Raw genomic sequence first — 7,972 nt, 5'->3', positions numbered from 1 at the left:
CTCTCCCTGTCTTCACGTTCCAACTTCAAGCCGTGCTCACGTCCCCTCTCTTTCTCAATCCCTCTCTTTCCTTTATACGAGCAGTCCGGTCAGTCAGAAGGTTGCTGGCTGGCGTGAAGTCAACAGCCGGAGAAAAGTCGGTGGGAATTTTCGCACCACCCCAGCGAGAACGCACAATCTTCTTGCGTTTGGTTGATTTTCAGGATGGCTGTACAGGCTTGGCTTCAAGATTTCTTCATAGCTAGGGTCTTGGCTGGTGTGGGCTCCACATGAATGGTTCAGATTGTTCATTCGATCAAGGATGATGGGCCACAGCTATCCGAAATTTTCAGATTTCTCCGGACTGCGTAAACAGGGCTTGCGTAATCGTTACGCTGTGACGATGGTGGGGTCCACAATCAGATTCAAATGAGAAATCCAAGCCGTCCACCAGATTTCTCTCGGAATTTCGGTCGGGAAAGAGAGGTTTTTGGCCGTCCGTTTATGTGGCCCACAGAAATATCACCTGACCGTTCGTTCTACGTCCGAACAGCTGAAATCTGCTCCATGCTTCTTCTAGAAAAAATTTCACCTAGGTGAGGGTCACGTCCTCCCTCTAGACTCAATGGCCGGTTCAGATGGATGATTTGGATGAAAGGTGGGCCCCACTATGAGAGATCGGCGGACGCTGGTGCATCCGCTGTTGCTGCTGCGGAAGGAGTCGGGTAAGCTGACTTTGAACGGGAGTCTTGGCCCGGTGCGGCTCACGTGTGGACGTGTTGTGTACACGCACGTCGCACGTGGGGTCCACTGTAATGCGTGTGGTCGATCCACCCCGCTTATTCCTCCCCTCTTGTAGATTGAGTGGTTGAGGCCAAACTTGAAGAATATCTAGATATCAAGTGGGCCCCAAATCGCTGTTCTATGGGCTGATCTAACTGTTGAGCCACTTCCATAGTGATCTGAGGGCTGAAATTTGATATGTATGGTTAATTTATGGCCCTCAGGCCATGCATGCAGTTTTGAGCCAATCAGATGGCGGGAACTATGTGATTTTGCATTCTTCACCAATTTTGGGTCTCTTTAACGTGAATGGCTTGATTTTCTCGGATCCCTGGCATGTAAATTCTTCAGTCTTGGTTCTCTGGAGTGTGTCCCTTGCTCTGGTGACTTCGGAGTGTCAAATCCATGCTTTTTAATACTATTTTTCAGTCCACGCTCCTGATTACATCCTGTAATAAAACACAATTAAAATATGACGTTAAGCACTATCATGTACATAAAATCAGGCAATAACTGGGGTCTGATATGTAATATTTGACCCTCAACACAACCCCAACAGCATCTTGCTAGTCTCGAGCAAGGTATGCGAAAAATAAATTGAGAATTACAGAACAATTTCTATAAACTCGAGTGATTTTTGCAGAATAATCCAGATATGAGAATTCTCAGATTCATGAATGTTGGGCCTTACTCTCTCCTAGACTCAAACACACGGTAAATTTCATAATCAATTTCAAAGTATTAGTCCCTCAATTAGAACAATCCTAAACATTGAGTTCCACAGGTGTATAGTGTAATCTCGGCTTTCAACATTAATACGCAACTCTCTGTTTCAGGATATCATTGGTAACCAGCAAGAGAGTCCATGATAACCAAAACTTGCCTCGAAGATCATCTTTTCATTCCTTCAGCTTTTGATTTTTTTTTTTCATTAAAAGTAATACCAAAACAAATCCTCACCTATAGGGAGCAAACCTATGGTGAAGACTGCGTACTCAAACCTTTTTACGTATTATCCGTAGGGAATGAAATCCACACGTATAAGGAGCAAACCTATAGTGAAGAGTCCTTGCCTAACCTCTTTCAACGGTATCTTTTCCTTTCAATTGATCATGACGGGCAATTTTTCAAGATGGTTCCTTCCATGCTTACTGATCACCAAATTAACCCTTCAGTATCAAACTGAAATCTTAATGTGTAAACGAAATGTGACATGTGAAATCATGACTCAATCAATGTTTAAAACCTCTAACCATGGACTAACAATTTAGATTTAATTGTGAAATCTAAAAGATAACTGAATCCAAGAGTCATAAAGTACCAACATCACGCATCTTGAAATTCTAAGTGCCCTAGATGGCCGTCAAAATCACTTCGAATTCATCAGAAGTCCTAGAAAACTTTTTTAAAAAATTTCCACAATTTTTGTTCAAGACCAAGAAAATGCTGATTAGGTCACCTAATCTCCCACCCCCAACCTAAAATTTACATTGTCCTCAATGTAAAAGATATGAGCATGCAATGCACTTGGGACAACGAAAAGTAAATATGAAGTGATGGGAAGATAGTACCTGGATGATGAATCGAGAGACACTTTCTAAGAGATCGCAGCATAGGCGTCAGTCAGCACGAGAGAGAAGGCAACACAAAAATAACAAAAATAAAATTCTACCTATACCACTTTCGTAGGTGCTCTCGGTTGCATTTAGCGTATACAACAAGCCTTTAAACCCTTAGGTTGCCCCTAGTGGACGAGTTGTAGTCTCGTGAGGGTTTGCAGTAATGTTACCCACAAACATTGAACTAACTAATGATAAAAACGAAATGAAATGAAGAGCTGGGTTGCCTCCCAGGAGCGCTAAGCTTATCGTCTTTAGCTAGACAAATAAAGCAACTACCCTAGTCCTATGAAAGCGATAAACCTACCTATACCTCCATCAGACTAGGAGATCAATCTGGGTAAACAGGAGCAGTCAGGGGCATGGACATGTCCTCTGAATCAAATTTCTCGACAAATGGTTTCAATCGATGTCCATTGACTTTAAACTCCTTGCCATTGTCGGGATCTCTTATCTCAACGGCCCCATGAGGAAAAACAGTAACAACAATATAAGGGCCGGTCCAACGAGATCGAAACTTACCCGGAAAGAGATGTAATCGAGAATTGTACAAAAGGACCTTCTGACCAGGCGTGAATGATTTTCGCAAAATGTGTTGGTCATGAAATGCTTTCATCTTGTCCTTGTAAATTCTCGAATTATCGTACGCATCATTCCGGATTTCCTTAAGTTTATTCAATTGAAGTTTGCGTGGCGAGCCAACGTTGTCCAGATTGAAATTAAGATTTTTGATCGCCCAATACACTTTGTGTTCCAGCTCCACAGGCAAGTGACAAGCTTTCTCATAGACAAGTCTAAAGGGAGACATTCCAATAGGGGTTTTAAAGGCAGTACGGTATGCCCATAAGGCGTCGGTCAATCGGATTGACCAATCCTTACGATCAGGGTTAACCGTTTTCTCCAAAATGTGTTTAATTTTTCTATTAGAAATCTCAGCTTGCCCACTTGTCTGTGGGTGGTACGGGGTGCTCACCTTATGAGAGATACTGTATTTCTTCATTAAGCTCTCAAATGGTTTATTACAAAAGTGTGAGCCCCCATCACTAATGATGGCTCGAGGCGTTCCGAATCGAGAAAGGATGTTTTCTTTTAGGAATTTAATGACCGTGCGATGGTCATTAGTTCGACACGGAATCGCTTCGACCCATTTAGTGACATAATCCACGATGAGCAAAATATACAGATTTCCAAACGATTGGGGGAATGGTCCCATGAAATCGATACCCCAGCAATCAAATGCTTCAATGATAAGGATGGGATTCAAAGGCATCATATTTCGACGGGACAATGTTTCCAATTTTTGAAAATGCTCATAAGCTTTGCAAAACTCATGAGTGTCTCTAAACATAGTGGGCCAGTAAAAGTTACACTGCAGAATCTTGGCCGTGGTCTTTTTAGCAGAAAAGTGACCACCACAGGCCTGTGAGTGACAGAAGGAGATGACGCTCTGATGCTCATCGTCTGGTACACATCTCCTTAGGATTTGGTCTGGGCAATATTTAAATAAATATGGATCGTCTCAGAAAAAGTTACGTACCTTAGTGAAAAATTTCTTCTTATCTTGCGCAGTCCACTGTGTCGGTATGGAACCTGTGGCAAGATAATTAGCAATATCAGCGAACCAAGGTGAATGGGAGACTTGAACAATTGTTCATCAGGGAACATGTCATTGATATGTGTCGTTTCAAGAGAATCAGAGGTATTAAGGCGAGACAGATGATCGGCCACTACGTTCTCTACTCCCTTTTTATCTTTAATTTTCAAATCAAATTCTTGGAGTAGAAAGATCCCTCGTATCAGGCGGGGCTTAGAATCATTCTTAGAAAGAAGATACTTAAGTGCCACATGATCTGTATAAATAATGATCTTGGATCCGATCAAGTAGGACCTAAATTTATCCAAAGCGAACACTACGGCTAGGAGTTCCTTTTCCATAGTCAAGTAGTTCACTTGGGCAGAATTTAAAGTTCTACTTGTTTAATGAATGACGTAGGGCCTCTTATCTTTTCTCTAGCCTAGAACCGCTCTAAGAGCATAATCAGAAGCATCGCACATAAGCTCAAAAGGAAGGCTCCAGTCGGGTGGCTGCATGATAGGTGCAGTGGTTAACGTGCCCTTAAGCTTGGTGAAAGCTTCCTGGCATTGCTCAGTCCACTCGTACTGAGCATCCTTTTGAAGAAGATTACATAAAAGACGAGAGAGGAGACTAAAGTCCTTTATGAATCGCTTGTAAAATCCTACGTGTCCTAAGAAGGATCGCACATCTCTGATGTTCTTGGGTGGAGGTAGGTTAGAGATAAGATCGATTTTTATCTTATCTACCTCGATTCCCTTGGACGAGATGATATGCCCAAGGACAATTTCCTTCTGAACCATGAAATGACACTTCTCCCAATTAAGTACCAAGTTCTTTTCTTCACATCTTTTCAGTACACATTTAAGACTTTCCAAGCACTTGCTGAAAGATGGACCGTAAATAGAGAAATCATCCATGAAGACCTCTAGATATTGCCCCACCATATCAGAAAAGATACTAAGCATACATCGCTGAAAGGTGGCAGGGGCATTACATAGTCCGAATGGCATCCTTCGGTAGGCAAAGGTGCCGTAGGGACATATAAATGTGGTCTTTTACTGGTCTTCAGGGGCTATCTTTTTCTGGTTGTAGCCCGAATACCCGTCAAGGAAATAGTAATAGGAATGACCAGCTAACCTTTCCAGGATCTGATCAATGAATGGTAAAGGAAAGTGGTCTTTCCTCGTGACGGTATTCAACTTCCTGTAGTCAATGCGCATTCTCCAACCAGTAATGACTCTAGTTGGCACGAGTTCATTATTAGCATTGGCTACGATGGTGATTCCGGACTTCTTAGGGACCACTTGAGTTGGACTCACCCATTGACTATCAGATATAGGGTATATGATACCCACGTCCAATAGTTTAAGAACCTCGACCTTAACCACTTCCTTCATGTTTGGATTTAGTCTACGTTGTGGTTGCCGAACGGTTTTTGCATTATCCTCAAGATATATGCGGTGAGTACAAATCGAGGGATCGATTCCCTTGAGGTCCGCTATCGTCCATCCCAGGGCTCCTTTATGCTCAATGAGAGTAGATATGAGCATACTCTCCTGTTTTTTCTCCAGGTGGCCAGAGATCACCACTGAGTATGTCTCATCTTGACCTAAATAGGCATATTTTAAATCAGAGGGCAAAGGTTTTAGGTCAAGCTTCGGTGGCTTGAGGTTAGACGGTAGAGGCACTACATCGGTTTGTGGCAATTCTTCAAATTGTGGCCTCCACCGGTTAACTTCAAGTACCGGTGCAGTATCAAGCAAGGCGCACGTCTCCCTAATCATGTCATCATTAAAATCATGGGAGTGGGCCAGGCATGTCTCTAGATGGTCGGAGGATAAGGTCAGAGGTGTCGTATCTTCCACGAAAGAGTCAATCATGTTAATGTCGTGGAAATCGTCATCATCCTCTGAGTTGCTGCCGTTATTGAAAAAGATGTTTGACTCTAATGTCAAATTTTCAAAAGACATAGTCATGACACCATTCCTGCAATTGATAATTACATTTGACGTGGCAAGGAATGGGCGACCAAGAATGACGGGAATCTGAGTGCTCATGTTATTGATGGGTTCGGTGTCCAGGATGATAAAATCTACAGGGTAGTAAAATCTATCGACCTGGACTAACACATCCTCAATTATCCCTCTTGGTACACGAACAGAGCGATCAACAAGTTGTAGTGTGGTCAGGGTGGGTTTTATCTCACCCAAATCTAACTGTTTGTATACCGAGTAGGGAATCAGATTTACGCTCGCTCCTAAGTCAAGAAGTGCGTGATCAATTTGATGGTTCCAGATTACACATGATATAGTTGGGCTACCAGGATCCTTGAATTTCTGCGACACGTCTTGCTTCAGGATGACACTCACTTTTTCAATCAAGAAGATTTTCTTTTGAATACTTTGCCGTCTTTTGGTCGTGCATAAGTCTTTTAGAAATTTGGCATATGAAGGAATCTGTTTCACGACATCAAGTAGAGGAATGTTAACTTTCACTTGTTTCAACACCTCCAGAATATCCTGAGAGTTAGAAAGACATTTTGGTGCAACCAACCGTTGGGGGAACGGAGCAACTGGCTTCTCTAGAAGTTCCGGTTCTAATTTTTGTGGGGCATCACTAGATCCATCATTGTTGTCCTCTTCTGGTTCTTGAGGCTTTTCGGGCCTAACCGGAAGAGTTTTATCAATGATCTTTCCACTCCTAAGAGTGGTGATGGATTTAGCGTGCCCCATCTGATTTGAAGAGCTGGGATCACTAATCTCGTACTGCGGTTTAGGATTGGGGAGAGGTTGTGCAGGAAGCATCCCATTTTCTATAACCGTCATATGAGAATCTATCTTTTGCATAAAATCTGTAAATTCCCGCATTGCCAGAGCCAGCTCTTGTATGGAATTTTGAACCGGTTCCTCTTGAGGTTTCACTTGATTTGGATTTTGATTGAAGAAACCTTGAGGGGTAGCCGTTTGTCCATTCTTCCAACTAAAGTTTGAATGATTTTTCCAACCAGGATTGTACGTATTGGAGTTAGGTCCAGTAAAAGGTCTTTGATAGTTGTTTACAGTATTGGCTTGTTCATTCCACACTCCTCGAAAGGCAGGTATTGTAGGACAGTTTTCAGTTGTGTGAATGTTGCAATTACAGATGCCGTAAACAATTTCATTGACCTTATCCTTCTTTCCTTACATGGTCTCAAATTTTCTTATGAGATTATTCACTTTATACTTGAGATCATCTTCTTCTTTCAGGTGATACATTCCGCCTTTCTCCTTATATTGAGTTGGTCTAGACGTGGTGTTTGATTCTGGGTAATAGTCTCAAGATTGTGTTTTTTCAGCCAGACTGTCGAGGTAGTCACATACCTCGTCGACATCTTTATTAATGAACTCTCCATTACACATTGTCTCGACCATTTGGCGCATGGAAGATGTCAGTCCATCGTAGAAAAAATTTGTAATGCGCCACGTTTCAAATCCGTGTTGTGGGCATGAACTGACTAAATCTTTGAACCTTTCCCAACATTGGAAGAATGTTTCATCTTCCTTTTGGGCAAGTTCATGATTGCTTTTCTGAGGGTAATCGTTTTATGATGTGGGAAGAATTTTTTTATGAATTCCCTCTGCATGTCATTCCATGTGCCAATGGATCTAGGACGCAGTGAATGTAACCACGTCTTAGCCTTCTCTTTTAAGGAAAAAAGAAAGAGTTTCAGCCTAATTGTATCCTCAGATACATTAGGAAAATATAATGTAGTTATAATCTCATCGAACTCTTTCAAATGTAAATATGGACTTTTTGATTCAAGTCCATGAAATTTGGGAAGGAGTTGGATAACTCCTGTCTTGATGTCCATTTGTCCTGTGTTTTCAGGGAAAATCATGCATGAGGGCGTACTCACTCCCGCTGGTTGTAGATAATCTCGTAAAGTACGAGGCGGGGGTGCCTGATGCACCTCATTCTCATCTTGGGTATCTTCCACCCTGGGTGGAAGTAGAGGAGGTTGGTCTTCAGCCATAAC

At 42.3% G+C, this 7,972-nt stretch overlaps 1 non-coding gene across 1 annotated transcript; it reads left to right on the top strand.

The window, feature by feature from the left end:
* Positions 1 to 7,425: 7,425 nt before the first annotated feature.
* On the top strand, positions 7,426 to 7,531 carry LOC131222077 (small nucleolar RNA R71). Its single transcript, XR_009159785.1, has one exon. It is a non-coding gene; the product is annotated as a small nucleolar RNA R71 (small nucleolar RNA).
* The last annotated feature ends 441 nt before the right edge of the window (positions 7,532 to 7,972 follow it).

The sequence above is a fragment of the Magnolia sinica genome, chromosome 12 (genome assembly GCF_029962835.1).
Source record: "Magnolia sinica isolate HGM2019 chromosome 12, MsV1, whole genome shotgun sequence".
In the NCBI taxonomy this organism is placed as follows: domain Eukaryota; kingdom Viridiplantae; phylum Streptophyta; class Magnoliopsida; order Magnoliales; family Magnoliaceae; genus Magnolia; species Magnolia sinica.
The sequence above is the reverse complement of the archived record's forward strand: the minus strand, read 5'-3'. Positions and strand labels throughout refer to the sequence as shown.